Here is a 19,924-nt window from a genome sequence, read left to right on the forward strand (position 1 = left end):
TGGACTTAGTGCTATCTCTATTCCAAAAATAAACTTTATTGTTCTTTCCCCCTCATCTTCATCTTCACCTCACATCCACAGCTTCCGACCACCACCACAACTGCCATCCTTTTTTTTTTGTTGAGAGAAAAACTAAACAAAACCACAGAGCCTAACACAAAAACGAAAGTAAAGATTCTGGAAGATCCGAAAGAGCCCGCCATGTCCAGGTACCCATATTCCTGCGACTCCATTTGGCTAAGATATCAGCTTTCGCATTACCGGTCCTATTGATGTGAGTGTATATAACTTTGATGAAATTTCCTTCTAGTTGACGCACTTTGTCAATGAGCTTGCCTGCTTGCCAACTAATATCTGCTTGTTCCCTGTTGAGAGTTTGTACAATATTACTATTGTCGCTTTCAATATGAAGATAATCAATATTCTTTGATCTCGACCATTGGAGAGCTTTGAGAATTGTCCAGCATTCACATTCTTCTGCATTTTGGCCTCTATAATTACATGCCGAGGCCGCGAGAAAGTTTGCTTGGTCATCGAACATGATACATCCAATCCCCGCTATTTCTTTTCCATCCATAAAAGAGGCGTCGACGTTGATCTTAATGTAAGGAGCTTTCGGAGGAGACCATTGGATATTCCTTTCAATTGGTTGAGATGGCAAATGATACTTGAGGAGGTTCGGTGTGCTATTTACTTGATCAATTACCATCATGGGTAGAATCTTAGCATTAGAGAAGCATCTATCACACCTCGCTTTCCAAATCTGCCAAAGAATATTAGCGAAAAGACCACTAATCTGCTCATCAATATCTTTCCATGAAATAATCCAGTCAATAAGATTAGAAATGTTGCCTGAAATGATATTAAAATGAAACCATACCACTGTAGCCAAATCACAATGTAAAAGTGCATGAATCAATGTTTCAGGGGCTCGACAGTAAACACAGTCAAAATTATGGCCAATAAACTGCCCAATTTTACCGCGAACTGGTAAGCTGTTCGTACAACATTTCCAAAGGAATAGTTTGATTTTTGGTTGAATAGGTAGATTCCAAATGAAGATCCATTCCTTAGTCTCATAGTCATAATGTTCAGTTCGTAAATAATAATACATTGATTTAATGGTAAATTTACTTGATTTGGTAAGCGTCTCGTGCAATATCATCCATTTGTTCCTGTAAGTTTATGCTCAAAATAGAGTTACATATATCATCATTAAAGCATTGAGTTATTATAGTCGTATTCCAATGGTTATTGATAATAAGTTGAGAAACCTTTGTGAGGTTACTATTAGTGGTGTTACATATAGGAGGAAGATGATTAGGGATCCAATAATCATACCATATGTTAATATTGGTACCTTTATTAACATCCCAGAACGTTAAATTGGTAACTTTGTCAACATGTTTGGAGATGGATTTCCAGAACCACGAGTGATGATTCTTAGCCTTCTTAGGTTTATGATCTTTGGTGAAGTATTTCGCTTTAAGAATATTAGCCCAAGGAGAGTCAGGATCTTTGATAAGGCGCCAAACTAACTTGCTCAGAAAAGCATGGTTGTCAAGAACCGGAAAACGAAATCCAAGACCTCCCAATTTTTTGGGAAGACAAATAGCAGACCAGTTAATGGTATGAATCGAATTAGATTTTTCCCACCAGAAAGTTCTTTGAAGAACTTCAATGCGGTTGCTTATTTGGCACTATCTCTTCTTATCTCTCCTCTTCACTCTCGCCCTCTTATCTCTTCCTTTATTTCTCTCTTCCTTTGTTTTTTTATCTCTCTCTCTCACTCCCTTTCTCGCTCCCCTCTCTTTCTCTCTCTCTCTCTCTCTCTCCCTCTTTGGCTCTCTCTCTCTCTCTCTCTTTCTCACCTGCTCTCTCTCTCTCTCTCACTCTCTCTCTTTCTCACCCCCTCTTTTTCTCTTTCTCTCTCTCTTTCTAACCCTCTCTCCTCCTCTCTAAATCTCCTTTTTACTCGTTTTCTTAATAATAACTCCTAACAGATCTCAGGTCCGTTGGGGTATATCTTCTTCAACACAAAAGATCTGAGTTGAAGAAGATGACGAAGTTGATGAAAATATACCCTAACATATCAGAGAGATGTGGTGTTTTTAAAGAGAGGAGACGAGAAAAGTGATGGTGGTGGTCAATGATCGGACGTGGTGGTGGTGGCCGTAAGTTGCGGTGGTGGAGGGGGTAAAATATCAAGTTTATGTTTTGACTAAAAATAAACATGTCCCGTAAGTCAATCATGATTGAAGAAATTACTCTTTTCGAAAGACTATTTTAGATACTCCAAAGTCTTGATTAATTTTTTTTTTCGATTTTGACAAATATGAAATTTTCCTTCTTCCCTTGTTAAAAACATTTTTTCCAATCAAATCTACAAGTGGCACGTGGATAAATAAAATATTTTGAGAGACTTATGTTAGATATCTAAAAGAGAAAACAATATCTATTCTGCTGCTTTGAAAAGAGTGTCAATTGAGACTTGACGCGTGAGACGCTTCAAGTTTGTAATGAGTTTTAAATTGGAGATATTCTTTCAACAAAAAAAAAAAAATTGGAGATATTCTTAATGGCTTTAATATTCTATCATAAAATGTTAGAATTCCAGGCAAAAAAGGGAAGTGCAACAACAATCGTGTCCACCACCTTTTGGTGTAACGGTTGGACACCCCTCTTAAACCCATGAGGTCGTGGGATCGAGTCTTGGTGGAAGCAGTTGCCATCAAGATTTATCCTATGTAATTTAGGCTATAAATAATGTAATAATTTGTCGGACTTTAGACCTCTTAGTTGTCGGACTTTAGGCCTCTTTCATTCTCAGTTTAAATTAGGCGGTTATCGTGCTTATTACATCTCTATGATGCATCAATGCCTTGTAACGACAAACGTAGATCGTTGTCGAATTCTCAAAAAAAAAAAACAACAAGAATCGTGGGGTTACTCCAATTACAAACCCAAGAGCTATATATGTTATGTTTAGTTTCTTATCACGGGAATAGGATGGCTATTTTTTTTTGTTGAAAGTTACAATATTATATATTAAGTCAGAAAGTATAATTACAGTACATATCCGACAGAAAATTGAGATGTACTTCCATAATTTGGATCTATTTGTCTTCCTTGACCATTTTGTCAGCTTGTCTGTCAGGGTATTTTGATCACAAGCAATGTATGTGAATTGTATGCTACTAAACTTATTGTTGAGTTGTTTGGTCAGTTTGATATGATTCATGGATTGCCACTGAATTGTGTGCTTAGAATTCTCAAATGTTGTATAAGATTAAAATTGTCACTTCTGAATTATGATCGATTGGTACTTGCGTTCCTCCACCCACATGATTCCTTTGAGGATAGGCAGAACTTCGCTTTCCTCACTGGTTCGTGCACACTCTGTTTCTACTTTAGCCTCAATAAACCTGGATTGAATATAGGATGACTAATTGCCTACTAGATTCCTTATCAAAACTCATTAGAATAAACTTTATAACACCAAGGACTAACTCAATGTTGAACTGCTTTGATGTAACTTCATACATTATCTAATGAAATAATAGTGCAATAAGGAAAAAGAATTGGATTAGCACTATTTTGGATGAAGTTAACTTAATTATAAGTATGCCAAATATAACTGAGCAAAAATAATGTTTCAGATAGTTTTATGATCCGGACACAAAATCACTTCACTTGTAATATATTTATGACCTGCATACAAATTAACTCAGATGAAAGATTAGCTCCAATTTGTGATTAACTTGCCATTTTGTCCACTGTTGTGTCCGACAGTTTTGGCCCCTAAAATTTTGCTTGCTGGGAGATGGTCGCCGATCGATATCTGCAACAGACGTTTGATTGTTAAAGATGAAGAGGAGAGAGAGAGACTTAGGAGAAAATGAGTTGGAATAGAGATACAATTTCGAAGAAAAATGGAATGGAAATCAGATAAAAAGTAAAAGGAAAAAAAATATATATACAGAAATGTCAAAAAAGAAAAAACTTACAAGGTCGATAAACCTTGAAGGTGAAAACAAACTTCTAAGAATTAAAACGACTTGCCAGACACAATTCAGGGTTAAAAAACCACTTGGTCACAAATTTTGGACCTCAAAAGAATCACAACGAGGTCCATGTTGTAACCCTAAACCCTAAGAGCATCTCCAATGGGACACTTAACAAACACTCTAAAAATCCTAAGTGTCAAGAGTCAAAAGAGATTCTCTTTCCTAAATGTCAATATAGAGACACTCCAATTTTTGTTGGTCTCCAATGGAGATCTCTAAAGTCTCTATACTTAATACACATGTCCCTCCTCAATCCAATAGATAAAAAGTAGTTGAAAAACAAGGTTTTCTATTGGTTGGAATGATAAAGTAACACTTAGATAAAAAGTGTTCCATTGGAGATGGATTTTTAACAAAAACTCCAAAAAGTCATATGTGGCACTCTAAGTGTTAAAGATTGAGTGTCCCATTGGAGATGCTCTAAACGATCAATCTTTAGTAGCCGAACCCTCCACCAATCCCCAGCTTTGAATCCTTCACTCTCTCTCTCTCTCTCTCTCTCTCTCTCTCTCTCCAAAAGATGTGCCCTCTCTGGAGTGTGGAAGGTCGAAAGTTGACTAAACTCAAAAAATGGAGAAGTGGGATTTGATCATCAAGTACAGGACAAGGTACGTGCGACAGACACGTGTGTTTCTTCTTTTGCATGTTAAATACACATCAATCAATCGACACTAGTACACTACTAGTACTGATGAAAACTAGAAAGAAATAAAAGCTATCTAGAGAGTCCAGAGAGAGAAACAACCCTAATAACAAACAAGTAGTAAACTTCTTATCTTGTTGGTTTTCAAAAAGGGGTAGGTTCAGAGAGAGAGACAGAATGAGTGTGTGTGTGTTTAATCAATCTTCTGATGGTATACCCTAAATGGGTTTTGTCTGTAATTTTCAGATCTGATTCTTTCTTCTTTATATGGAGATGTTTCATATTTCCATTTTGGGAAGTATTCTTCTTTTCTGTTTTTCATTGTTCTTTATTATTAGGGTTAATTTTTTTTTTATCATAGAGAGCTGACAGAAGAGAGTGAGCACACAAGCAATCAATTGTATAAATGGTATACAGCTGTTGGTGTGTGCTCACTGCTCTATCTGTCAGCTCCACTCACCGGAATTCTCATACCCTTTCCGACCTAATTTCTGCCCAACCCTTATCTCCTCTCTCTCTCTCTCTCTCTCTCTCTCTCTCTCTCTCTCTCCTACTTTGACATGCATCAATAGAACTATGGAGTTTGAAGAGTAATTATTTCCTTACAATATAATAAGAGGGAAAAAATAATACATTAAATTAGTTGCTTATTGGGTTGAGATCTTATTATTTTATAAGAGAATGAATTTGATTAGTAGCAATATATATAGTTCGCATTAATGAAGATATGATCATAAATTATTTATTGGAACCAAAGAGACTCTTAGTTCTTGTGTGCAGATTTATGTTTTTTTAGGTTTTCATGGAATACTACTATTGGGGTAACACAAAAGGAACTCTAGGGCAAGGTGAGGATTTTAACTTCTATGTCTTCTTTATTAGTGTTGTTTAATGTTTTAAATTTGCTTCATTTTTATTTCAAGGGTTTCTATACCATATCAGTGTAGTTTGTTTTGTAGAAATTTTTAGGGTTGTAGTAAATCAGTTGAATATGAATCCCACACTATCCACAATGTGTTACTCTTACCTAGATCTAAATAAGAAACTTGTTAGTTAAAAGTTCTCTATGACATAATTGTTGTACCAATCTTCCAACTAAATAGTGTTTGTGAATGATGATTTGAAGCTTCACCTTATATCCGTAATTTTGAATAGCTACCATATGTTTCGTAGACATTTCTTCATTGAAAGAACTAAAGAGAAGAGAATGTCTTCTTATTGAATGAATGAATGAATTGTTTATCATAACCGATAAAGTTCTGCCCTCGCTTGCGTAAGCCTAAAATTAAAATAAGACATAATGAGCCAGGTTTAACAATTAAAAAGCATAAACAAAGATACATAGTGGTGGAGATATTTCGATAACAACAAATTAGGTTTTCATTGATTAAATGATATCACATTAATTGAGAATACACCTAAACGGGAAACTGATCTCTATGATCATAAGTCCTAACGGGCATTTCAAAATTCCCTCTTAGGGTTCTCATTCACCCTAAACTCTATTAAGAAACTTCTTCGAACCCTAACATGCACGATAAGCTTTCTTTACCCCTACCAATAAGTAATAACCAAGAAATAGTAACAAGATATTCCTAATTAGCTAGCGGTTTCCAAGTTTATGTTTTCACAAAAATGAGATTGTGCTTCTTCGTTCTTCTTTTGTTGTTAATTAATACCCCAACTAAGATGTACATATAATCTATGAAAAAATGGAACCTAATTCTCAAAAAATCTAGCCATTTCATATCACTTTTTTTAGGAGGCAAAATAGTATCATTCGTTAAGAAACTCAAAGCAAGGATGGACGTCGAGATGGCTAACCAGCCCCTCTAAACAAGAATACAAAAACAAGGATCATTACAAATGGCTTAAAGCCTACATAAGACATCCCAATCTTCAATTAATTGACTGTAAAGAGTGTTTTTTAACCAGTTTTGGGAAGAAGCAGAGTAGTAAATGAGACTTTTAACTGAAACAATGACACTCTCCAACGATTCTTCTTTCTTATAATCTGTCTTCAAAGCTCTATTATTCGAGCCATATCGACCAGGTTATGGCGGGAGGAATACATAGATAAATAAAAAACTTTCAATCTGAAATCTTACGTTGTTTCCATTCCAATAGAAGATGAGGGATTGAAATGATATTGTTAAGAAGATTGGAGCTTAAGTAGATAGTTTCCCAAACCTTAGCAGTAAAGGGGCACTTAAGGAAAGATGAGTTGAAGTCTCACAATTCATCTTGCAAAGGGAGCATCTGTTGGGGGCAGTGAATCCTCTTCTTATAAGCCTATCCATTTTATATCACTTTAGAACCTAATTCACAAAACTTAAGCGTTATTTCAATTGAATTACTTGAGGACTCATTCAACTATTTGCATAAGGACTCAAGAAACTTTTGTGAAGGTAAGTTGACATATTTCTCTTTTTCTAGTGAAGGTAAGATAATATTCATGTATATATTGATCCCAAACTTTTTTGGAGCAATTCACCATAACTTTCTTTGTGCCTCCTTATAATTGTTCAATCAACACATTATCTTTCTCAAAAATAAAGTATTCTAATCTTAACTTGTTGAAAAGGTGCCTTGAGTATGGCCCAATCTTATACCCGAAGTGTGTCTCAGAAAACTATCTTAGATTCAACTGCGCTAGTCTCATATGGGCGGTTATCATGGTATACATTTCATTATGTTCTTTTGGTTGTGGAAGGAGGAGGCACAAGGTGAATTATTGATAAAAAAAACACTTGAAAAATCTCAGTAATCTTGTTGTTCATACATAGCGAAATCATCTTGCTATTTTCGTAGAGGAGTGGGTTTTACAAATATAGTACGTAATCTCTTGTGTTCTTGTGTAAGATTGATTATCTATATCGTTTTTTTCCCCTGGTTTCATGTGATTTGTTACTAACAACAATTGTAATTTAACTCGTCACATACCTCAGTGTTCACTTTGAGGGTTGGACTTTGTGGATGTAGAAGGCAATGCTTGTATCGGTAGAAGCTCCTTTTCTTCGTTAATTTCACGAATCTTGATGTAAACGCAGGTGATTGCCAGTTACTTGATGATGTTCAACTATGATATATATAATCATGGGTTGCAATTTGTATTTTCCTGATGCCATTAGTAGCCTAGTAGATTTTAAATCTGCCAAAAGAGTTCTTTTTATAATGCATTCCGATTTATAACTGGTTAGAGCTGGGGTTTAGCTTTTAAGGTCACTTAATATTTTCCTATCGACGAGTAGCTTGTCGAATACCTAAGTTGTAGTGAGCTTTCTTCAGACTGAGCGCAGCAAATGTATGCATGCAAACCCAGCGGCCGAGAATTCGTGAAGCTTAAAAACCAAATAGATTACATAAAAATCTGTTTGGTCTTTGATTGTCTCCACAAAACTAGTTTTGAATATATTTTGACTACTTAGGTGTTCTAAATGACCGTATGACGTTCATCCTTGTTTATCAAAAAACATTATAATGTTACCTTTCTGATTTGTGAAATTTTTGCAGAATATTGATTTTGAACAAGGTGAGATATCCTTCGAGCATCCAAGGAGAGAAGTGCCCAAGAACGAAAGAGCTTTAACAAGAGAAATAGAGGGAGCATGTCAAATAACGAAAGAGCTAGGAGAGCAGAACTTGGTAGTCTTCAAGTTCCTAATACAGGTTCGCAAAATTTTCACGCATTTCGGAATTCTCGAAAGATAGCAAAAGGACTGATAGAAAAAAAGGATAGCAAACGGAACACAAAATTCTAGGGGATAAATGGAAAGGGGTGTCGAAGATTAGATCACTCCTACAAGGTAATTAGTGCTCCAATTATTGGGTACGGTTTCCCTTTACTGGAGTTGTTGAAAAGCCTATTGATCAAGTAGTTTAGTAGTTAATCTTTAAGATCTCTTAGTTAGGAATTGTTTTACGCTTTTACATAGAAGAAATATTTTGGAGTACGTAGGTGTAATTATCTTATATTTAGCACAAAAAATCTCTTATTGTCTAGAAAGGTAGTCAATAAAATGAATAAGTGTTCATTATAAACCATATGAAAAGAAATACTTTTTGGTGTTTGTCCTCTTGTCGGTTAAGACCTTTCTGGTCTGACTGTCGCCTCCATCAACCGAATGGACCCTCGCCGGTCTGTTCATCGCTGACGCCATTCACCCTTCGATTACCTCCCATTAACACGACCTCTAAGGTCTGCTCACGCTATCTAGCATAACTTGGGTGAACGATTTGCTCAGTCCAATTTTCCAAAAATTTACCAGCTTCATGAGTCTATTTATTGCCCATCTTGATAAGAGTGGTTAAAGTGTCTATTTATTTCACAAAGCTGAAGAGCATTTGGAATGAGTTGGATGCCATGATTAATCCCCAATAGGGCAGTTGTGGTGCTGGTAAGGCCGCCAAGTACTACAACCAGGTTCAGGCTATGGAGTTTGTCTAGGGTTTCTGCAAGATCGCTATGCTTCGATACGCAGTCAAATCATTCTTAGAGACCCGTTTCTTTTTATTTCTCGCATTAATAACGTGACTAAGCACGAATAACATCTAACTTTTACTACTTCTCGCCTTCAAGGATCAGCTGTTTTGGCACGTCTATGGTTCCCCTCATTCTAAGGCTCGTTTCTTTCTGCAAGTTGTGAAATAGCAAGATATCGGGTCACACTAAGGCTCGTTGCTTTCTGCTTCATAGCAGGTCTGCTCGTCAGAAACCCACCAACCAAGGCCTGCATGACTATCTCTTCTTTCACTGCTTCAGACTTTCCCGTCGGCCGAATCACTCTTTGGAAAAGTATAACAGGATTCTCTTTCTTATTCGCTCTTTAGACGCTAAATCTTCTAACACCACCCTTTTAGAGGTACGATGTTATTTATCATGTTTTTTTTTACCGCACTTCAAATCACGTCTGCCTGTTCTTGACTTCTTTCACCTCTTATGAGTCTGTGCCATGTCTTAATTATCACGCTCGGATCTCAAAAGATAATATTTTCCTTTTCAAACATATTAAGAAAGTTTTTCATTTACTCCCTTTATATTGAGAATGTTTTCCACTTTCCCTACTTTTATGTTTAGTTTGATTTCTGTGTAAAGTATATAAATCTTTGCACTGCCTTACGACTTCCTCTTCTACTAAATGTGTTTTTTCAGGACACTCCAACAACTAGGTTGATTGGTCAGCCTGACGAGGTAGCTGGAATTTGCGTGCTTCGACAATCTTCATTTTCCCTTTCTGTTAATAAATCCCTCGGCATTTGGCATCGTCGCTTGAGCATACTAGTTTAGGACGTTTGAGACATTTATCTACTTGTTTTGACTTTATTACTTTTGATACTTTGAATGATTGTACCAAATTCGTTTCACCTGGCCTTACCTTACGCAATCTAAGTCTAGTTTTTCTTTTAATCTAACTAGTAAATATTATAATAAACAGATTAAAACAGTCTCTACTTCTTTCTCCTGGGCTTCTCCTAGCGAGACTTTTCATTTCGATAATGGCAGTTGTGTTTGCACACCATAATAGAACGGTGTAGTTAATCGCAAACATCGCCATCTTCTTGAAGCAGTTCGTCTTTTGCGTTTTCATGTGAACTGACCGCTTCTTTTTGGGGTGAATGTTGGGTTATGATATATCTTAATGTTCTAAGCGGATATCTACGTCTAACATTAGGTTGTCCGCGATCTCATGCAAAAGCTGAAGATGAACTTGTTAGGATAGAACTATACCTTATATCGCTTCCTCTCAGACTGAACCGATTACTTTTCTCGTAGATCAAGAGCTCCACTTATACAGCTCTTCTACTTGAGACATCTGAACAATCAATTCATTCTTATGTCTTTCAAGTCATCTAGAACCTTATTCGGTAGTGAAGATGAATAACTCCTTTAGACTAAATAAATGGTTGAGAACTTTTCTTTATTTCTATCTTCTGCTTAATATAGCGAGAGATAAAAAGCCTCTGAAGAAAATTTCAAACCTATTTCTATTTTAATGTGGTCCTTCAATTCTAGAGTCAGAATCCAAATCAATTGAGATTCCATAAGAACCACATAAATAGAAAGACTCACAGCCGTAATTTCACCAACCTCACAATCTATGTCTATTTCAAATGCTACATCCACTTCACACAACCTCGTCTGTTAACCCTATTCAACCCCACAAAATCAACCCCATTAATATTACCTCATGTAATCCACCCTCACCCCAACAAGCATTCTTGAAACCAAATCATTAACCTCTCAATCACATCAAACTCCACTCATCCAACAAATCCCTTCCTCAGTTCCTGATGAAGTTAACCAACATGTACCAAGACCATTAATTACAACTTGCTCCCATTTCATCGCATTCAATGGTAACTCGTTTAAATGATGGTATTAAAAAGCCTATTAAATTATGTCTTGTTCCTTCTGAGCACCCTTTTGCAGGTCGAAGATTTAATTGAGCCAACATATTAACGCAAGCATCAACTGATTTAGTTGAGCCAACATGTTAGACATGCCTTGATCAACCGAGGTCCTCAGGCTATGATTGCTTCATAGGTTTCCTTTAAGGGAAATGTATTGTAGGTGCTAGGAGCCCACACCACCTCGTCCTCAATTGTAGGGTCTTGCGGTACATTTAGGGCTTTAGTATCGCGGTGTAGGCCGGACCATGACGGGTCTAAAAGACTGGGTTCTTTAGTTTTTGGTTGGTGATTGAATAGTAACAGTTGATAATGTTGTTTCCCTGGTTCTCTTTTAATATAACAAATCCTTAAACTTTCTGTTTCAAACAATACAGAGTACACTTTATTTGTCTTTCTATCTGATAAATTAGAGAAAGTTATCTTTTCTAAACTAATTGAAAACGATGAAAACAGTGATTATTAATTGGAAATTAAATATAACAAAGATCTGAGTTGAGGATACCTCTGTCCTTAAGACAATTTACACCCTGTATATATGTACCAACAGTAATGGTGTATGTCTCCCACGATAAAACGGATTACCTATCAAAATAAAGATGGTACCTCTTAATTATGATAGTCTGTCGAACTTTGTAAGCAATACGAACGTCTGAAACAATGATCCTTAAATTCTAATGCTTGAAAATGAATGCTCCGAAAATGCTAATAAAATTGATATTTTATTTGCTGAATTTTCATGGTGTTTATAGGGGTATTGACACCACTTCGTATGGGTGCCTATAGACGAAAAGATGCTTCCCAACAGTCATATTTGACTGTTGGTTTTCGGGTGCCATGTTGACCGTCACAACTTAACAGATCTATCAAGATCTCGCGCATTGAATGCCCACTGTTAGATCATCAACGGATCTATCTTAAGAGCGCCAAACATCCTGACCGTTAGATCAAATCTATGACCGTAAAATCCAAGGCTCCGATTGCTCCTCGCGACGATGCGTACGTGCGAAGTGCAAAGTGCGTGCGGGTGTCTCTAAAGAGCCCTAAACGCCCACGTCACGCATGCGTGGTTTGCGTGGTGCAAACCACGCGAAGCACCTTTCCATTTCAAATAACATACCATACATATATGGAAGAGTCTATATAAGGAAATAAAACTTCTCCAACATCATAAATGTGGTACTGAACTCAAAATCCCGGTTCATACCAAACTAACTTGGTAATAACTCATTCATACGGAATCGGATTTGGACAAAATTTAGGTCTAAATTCAAGAGCTCGACGAGACGAATACAATGAGACGTCTTGCTCGAGATACTGATGAATATAGGTACCTCAAATTAAGGAAAAACCGGTCCAGCTGTTTTTTAGCTAGGTACTGATTCCAACAGATATCATCGAGGAATGTTCTATTGGGACAAGGACATCAGCACTAAAGTCGGTCGTTTGTTTGAGGAACTAAAAAGACAGGCTTAAACAGTCCGTGATAATGGGAGACTGAATAATAACGGTTGATTTCATAGTTTGCGCGAGTAGTGACAGATTTAAAATTTCCTTTTAGTTTTATTGAATCTAACCGTGGACATAACAGTTCGGGAGTCTGTGCTTTAGAAAAACAAAAAGTTTCCGAAATAAAAGAAACGTCAGTTATTCGATCTTACCTGAAATTTCCAAAATAAAAGAAATATCAGTTACTCGTATAGACTGAAATCGCTCCTTAAGCTGCTTCACCTCCAAAGTCACCGTGTCATCCATGGTAGCGATAGGCTTGATTACAAGATTTTGATATTCATAGAATCTAGACTAGCATCGATATCCAATAAATGTTTATCGATCGCTGTTCTCATTCCCATCTCAACTCCTCGTAGTTCATGAATAAATATAGTTTTTCTTTCTACCTATGTCGTGTCAGCCCATAGTGCTTCTCCATCTGAATTTCAAATGATTGCCCCACAACTAACACATTCTTCATCCAAAGCCCCATCAAAGTTTTATTGGGTTATCGTGTCTTCTAGTGTTCCAAGAGGAATCTCAAGCATCTAATGTCTAACACTAGTAATTTCCAGGATCTCGTGCATAAGCTAATAATGATAACTAAGTAAACTAGTTTAATGATTACCTTAATCGCTAGTTTTTCCTCGAACCTTTCCAATCGCTTTTGAGAAGACCAGGAGCTCCAATTGTAGCTCCTCTACTTGGGACACCGAACAATCACCTTGATCTCCCTCCTTCTTGATAGCTACAACACCAATGGTGGTTAGATGAAGAACACCTTCTTCTTTGACTAGATAGATAGTTGAGATAATTCTCTTTTTCTTACTCTACTTGATGTTGTAGAATAAGAGAGCTCTTTTGAGAATTCTCCACACCTTATTCAAGTCCCAAAAGACATTATATAGAACCCTAGGTTAGAATGAACCCTAACCAATTTCCATAAAAGCCCTTTTGAATAAGATTAAGGAAACCCTTGAAAATAGAAACTAGTTTCTATTTTCTAGTTCTCTTAGTGTGGCCGCCCCATGCAAGCCCTTCTGTGGAAGATTTGGCTGGCCCCTTAAGGGCACCCGACCAAGCATGGACGATCCCTCTTTTGGGCAAAAAACATACCTTTGGTGTGCCGACCCAAAATCCCTCCATTCGGGCCTTTTGTACTATCTTTGTCTAAACTTCTTTTAGGCCTTTTGGACATATCTTATGGGTCTCACCCATGTATATATGCCTTATGTCTCTAGTCATATTTTCCGATCAAGTTGACACTCTTTGTGTAACCCGTTGTAGGATCCAGATGAAGCTAGCCGTGAATTACTTCGTGATTCGACGATCGTAGTTGGTTTCTAGCTAAACACTATTTTCCGATCAAGTTGACACTCTTTGTGTAACCCGTTGTAGGTTCCATCTGTACATTACCTACGATTTTCGCTCGTATCTTCTACACAATTGGTTCTGGATGCCATTCTGATTTTGACTTCCGCTCGTATCATGCACTCATGTAATTGACGTGAATACCATATTCCTATAGCCCATGAAAATGCGCTATCAGTCAATCTCACATGCTAGTATTCAGAAGTCATTGTTGTCCATCCAATGACCTGGACTAGGGACTTCATAATGAATCTATTCTAAGTTCACTTAGTAGGGGTTCATTTACCAGATCAAGTATCTGATAACCCTACTTGAAATGCTTCATTATTTTGGACTGCCGATTAAATACTAAACCATGATTTAACGACGAAATAACTATCTTATTTTAGGAGTTCGTAAAATTGAGCCTTCCCGTGTAACTCCTTACACCCTCAATTTACAGGTCATCTAATCTATGTGGATTTTGCAAGTTATCATCCCGATGATAATCTTTAGAATTTCAATACTAAAGTAAAGCTTCCCAAGCTCTAACTACTTTCTTTTATTTGTAAAATTTGCAGCAGTCTTTGCCTGAAACGTTTCCAGCTTACTATTTTTCCATGTCAAGAGCGTCATCTTATTCTGGAAGTTTACAACATATAACTCTTCAACCGTTTTATTTTCCTACCGAGAATTTATCACAAGTTCTTCTCAAGTACTTTGTGCGATCCAGATTAGCTCATCTGGATTTGATTGGTGACGACCATAGATACTCTAAGTATTTAGGCCGTCAAAGTGAATGCTAATCATGTCCAACATGACCGATCTTATGCCTTCAACATAACCATATTTTCTCATGCGTACTTGCTCATCAGAATCCTTCAGATGCTGAATCTTGCTAAGCTATGTGCCATGAGACTTGGGTAGAAATACTCTGTTTGAGTCTTTTGTATTAGACTTTTCAAGAACCTTTCTTGAACGAGTCTTATCATCATCTCGGTATATCCCTGTAGATCTTTGATGCCAAAAAGCATTTCACCTTTGTGTGTGGTTCTTTTATTGAGTCAGTTCGAAACTGTTTTCAACATCAGAATGTTATTCTCAATCTCTAGTATGTCGTCTACATACCGGACCAAAAAAACTGGGTCACTTTCACGAGTCTTCTTGAACTTTTTGAAATTCAAGATTTCTCTTCATTCTCAAAGAAACTAACTCTTGATTACTTTGCAGAATCGAAGATTCCAACTCCTACTTGCCCGCTTCAATTCCATAGATGGATTTCTGAAGCTTGCGATTTTCACCAACTTTCGGAAGTGTTAACTTCCTCCAGAATGTGTCATGTGTATGGGCCAAAATACGTCACCAGGAGCTCCCCCAGAAATCCACGATTAATGTGCCTACATAGTGACCAAGCCCATGAATTAAGAGGTAATTTCTAGAAAGGTCAAAATAATATTGAAAATGAGTAGAAAATCACAAAATATTTGAAAATTATTATTCAAGTCAAAAAGTGTGCAAATACTAAAATACCCCTTATTGTCATTTTGTGTAACTAAATTCTTTTATTTTTCTTTAAATTTTAAATCGATATAACTTTTGTTTGAGATGTCGGATTTCTATAAAAATTATATATTTAGAAATGATTTTTCATTAGCTTTCTAACAAGATCCCCTTTCAATATTTTTTTTCAAAAAAAAAAACTCAGAAAAAAACGACGTTTTTCTGCAAACGTGTTTGCAACAATCTGTTATGCAAACGCGTTTGCAAAAGTCTGTTGTGCAAACGCGTTTGCAACAATCTGTTATGCAAACGCGTTTGCAAAAGTCTGTTGTGCAAACGCGTTTGCAACAATCTGTTCTGCAAACGTATTTGCAAAAATCTGTTCTGCAAACGTGTTTGCAAAAATCTGTTCTGCAAACGTGTTTGCAAAAATCTGTTCTGCAAACTTGTTTGCAACAATCTATTCTGCAAACATGTGTTTGCAACAATCTATTCTGCAAACATGTGTTTGCATAATGTAAACTACGAACTATGTTTGCAAAATATATATTGCAAACATGATTTACAAGCTTTGAGAATATAATTTTGAGTTGCATATGCTGCAAACTCGATTTGCAAATCGAGAATATAAACTTAGAGTGTGTCGAAGAAATCTTGAATTTGAAATTGATTTCATTTTTCATTAAATAATCTTATTGTCACTACTGTTGAATACATCATCTAAATCTCTAGCTTGGGAAGTGATAAGAAGATTTCCCACAAAAGGGAACTTCTGCTACCCTCTCAAAAGAAACCACAACAAAATATGAATTTCCAAGGTAAGAGGAGTGTATGGATATTTGACAAACAAATTGTACGCCATTAACAAGTGGGTTAACTGAACGTACTGGTGGTGAACCAAAAATAGAGCCCCTTTGCCCATCTCCATCATCTTCTACATCATCCTAAGATAGAAAAGAATAATAAGAAAAATGATCACACATTTCATGCCAACTCATAAACTAATTTGGAAAGAAAGGATCACTGTCAACAAGAAAGCAATACCTTACTCAAAAATATCCTCAAGATGTCAAGAGAAGGTTCCTTCCAAAGAGCAGGCAAGTCGTTGTGATCAAGACAAACATAGAAACCATAATTGAAAATCCATATCTCTTGGCAGAATTTCTTGAGAGATCCAACCAGATCCACATTCTTTTATGAAGCTGAAGTCTATCTCTAAAACACATCAACTTGAAAATCCATCCAGAAACAACAACAACAATTTGTTGCTCATGAACTTGACCCAACTAATTAAATCAATCAGCACGGAATCGCCGCAATGTCACTCCACTACCAGGGAAGGAACCATAATTGTATAACAACTTACTCAATAACTAAAAATAGATAGCCTTTATACCAAATTGCATCAATTAAATTTGAGCCCAAATCTTCCAATTCTCTTAAATGAAACCTGTTGTAAGTGTCTTTAACAGAAAAAAAAACCTGTTGTAAGTTTGTATATGATTTCTAAGTTTGCCCAAACTAGTTATCATAATTGTCCACAATTCGTAGTGGGTGAAGAAAAAATTAGAATGTAAGCAAAAAGGTTAATAAGAAGCATCAAGAACAACAAAAGAAATGGCAGAACAGAAAACCTATTAACTTACTTGCGGAAAATCATTTTGTCTTGGTTGTACTTTCTAGCTAAAGTTATCAAAGATGGTATGATAATTCCTCCCCTTAGCCTTAAAACAAGATAAAGTGTTCAACATCAAAGTTTTCAATATTCATTGTTAAACAATCTAAACAAGATTCAAAACATAAGATGAAAATAGTTCAAACCTTTCTGAATGTTGTAATCAGCGAGCTGTTTGCTAGCGAAGATCAATCACTGCTGATCTACAGGGATTCCTGAGAAATGAAAAACAAATTTTATAGATGGGTGTCCCTTGATTCGACCTCTAGGGTTATGGTTTTCCAAGTTAGGGTTTTCACGAGGATTTGCATCTTCTCTCTTCTAAGTTTCCAGCTACCCTCACCAGATTTCCAGCTAACTTCTCAATCAGAATCGAAGAAGAACGAAGAAAAAAAACGAACCTTAGAAAACTCCTAACTGTTCCCGAGTTCTTGCGACAGAGATCGAGATTTGGTGCGAAGGATATTTTAGGAATTATATTTTTTTTAAAATGACCTCCTTGATAATTAGTGATATTATTTCGCACGTGAATGACAAATACATATACAAAACTTGACACTTTTAGTAATTTCGAAAAGTAACTTGCTTTTTTGCCTATTATGTAAAATATTTTGACTCAAACAATCATTTTCTCATGAATTAATGGCTAATGGGTCTGACCCATTTATCTTCGAGGCACCCCGAAGCAACGTTTAAAATACGGAAGCGCATCCATCCCTGGATAAAGAGGTCCGTCGTCACCAGCAGACCTCCCTCCGTATATTAGTTGGGGGAACGTTACGGTCATTCAAGGTGACAATATCCCGGATATACCCGTTAAGGGGTTACAATATCCATATTTATGGTGACAACCCATGCGTTACCTGTAGGGGAATAACCTAGTGTATCTCATACACTTAATTGTCTATTAGTGTTGGTAGCGGAATCTCAAACATCATATGTTTAACACTAATTCCAGGATCTATACATGAACATACCAATGAACTAGATTGGAAAGATGATTACCTCTTAATCGCTTTCCCACGAACTAAATTCCGATTAGTATTCGGAAGATAAGAGCTCCAAGTGTAGCTCCTCTACTTGAGACACCGAATAATGACTTGAACTCCCTCCTTTCAGTCAGCTAGGACCTTCTTGAAGGTTGAGATGAAGAACTCCTTCTTCTTGACTAGATACTTGAGAAAACTCCTTTTCTTTCTCTCTCTCTGAGATGTATATTCTGAAACTCTTTCAGTTAACCTTCTCAGTTGTTGAGAATTCAATCTCTCTCTTTAGGTTGTATAATTAGGTATATATAGAAATCCCTAGAAGAGGTATTAGACTCAAACTAGGATTCCATAAACCTAATTATTAGGCAACACCCAAAATACCCTCCATTGGGTCACTTAAGTGTGGCCGGCCAACATATCCCTTTATGGGCTTCCTTGGCCGGCCCACTTAGGGCCTATCCGGCCATCATATGGCCGGCCCTATTGCCTTGGCCGGCCATCACATGGCCGGCTTCCCTAAAGCCATTCCGGGCCTCCCTTTTGGGCCCGGACATGTTTATCTCTTTCGGACTTCTCCGAATCTTTCAGGACTTACCAACAACGGATCCAATCCACTTATTTGCCTTCATCCATCTAGTCAATTCTCTCCGTTCAAATCATTATTCTGTTGTGTAACCCTTGTAGGATCCGGTCTATGTTAGCCGCGAATCAACTCTTGATTCGACGATCGTTGTTGGCTTCTAGCTAAGCATTACGACCCCTAATTGGACCGGACTAATGATCTTCCGAATAAGGTCATTAAGATCCTAATAGCCAAATTGCACGCATTGCATCCTTGGTCGAAGGACACTCCTTCGGAAGGATACCATTCCTTCAGACTTTAGGCACCATATCCTTCATTACCACCATTAAGTACGACAGCTCATCACTGGGTAGCAGTCGGCCCTAGACACTATAAAATGACGGAACCAAGAATGATACAGATCATCTGATTCGGGGCAAACACATCGAGTACTAGATTAACGCTATCATTCGATTATGACCAAAGATACCAAATACAACTTACTTTCTCTCTCATAGAGTCTTGCACTTTGATAGTGTCTCGCTTCATCATATAGTTCTGCTTTCATCCTCTCATTCAGTCTTACATTCGGATACAAGATCTTATTAAGCATTCATCAAGGTACATGACCTTGTCAAGTAAAAGATCTTTGAGAAGATAAATGTTCAATTTCTCGAGAAAGTACAAGTACAGGAATTTATCAAGGGTCTGCCTATTTTCTCTTTCCTACAACCACTTTACCAAGGGTCTGCCTACTTTATCAAGGGTTCGTCTACTTTAAGGGGTTGCTTACCTTAAGAGATCAGGACATTCCTACATAACCCACATGTTTATCTATAAGGGTTGGCTCACTTTATCTCTCCTAGAGGTCAGACCCTTAAAGGTTTCCATATCACCCACGTGATTGTCCACATACAAGGTCAGGACCCTAAAGACTCACTTATTTACGGTACATACCCCTGAACAAGCAAACCTCTTCAGGACTGTTTCATACACGAGCCAGACCTCATAATCTCTCTCCAAACAAGTCAGTCAACTCGTAGAGAGCGAGCTCCGACCACTCTACGAGCCGTGTCTAAGCTCTGACCATTATCCAACAGACGGTAACATTCAAAAGATATCACTCGCTTACCTATTACTTCTCTTGCAAGCTTACGGACTTTACCGTCGGAGCCCCCTTAGGCCGGCACCATCCCAGTGTCCCAGGGATCTTACGATCGCATGTGTTATTGTCTCTTG

General features: G+C 37.1%; 1 long non-coding RNA gene across 1 annotated transcript; it reads left to right on the forward strand.

Annotated features, from left to right (window-relative positions):
* Positions 1-5,064: 5,064 nt before the first annotated feature.
* LOC147550462 (uncharacterized) lies at positions 5,065-10,117 on the forward strand. The gene is made up of 4 exons (XR_015238225.1): positions 5,065-5,558; positions 7,659-7,760; positions 8,224-9,572; positions 9,863-10,117. It is a non-coding gene; the product is annotated as an uncharacterized LOC147550462 (long non-coding RNA).
* Positions 10,118-19,924: the final 9,807 nt, after the last annotated feature.

This window comes from Eschscholzia californica, unplaced genomic scaffold (assembly GCF_041429995.1).
Source record: "Eschscholzia californica isolate CP2 unplaced genomic scaffold, dmEscCali1.0.p SCAF_3, whole genome shotgun sequence".
NCBI lineage: Eukaryota > Viridiplantae > Streptophyta > Magnoliopsida > Ranunculales > Papaveraceae > Eschscholzia > Eschscholzia californica.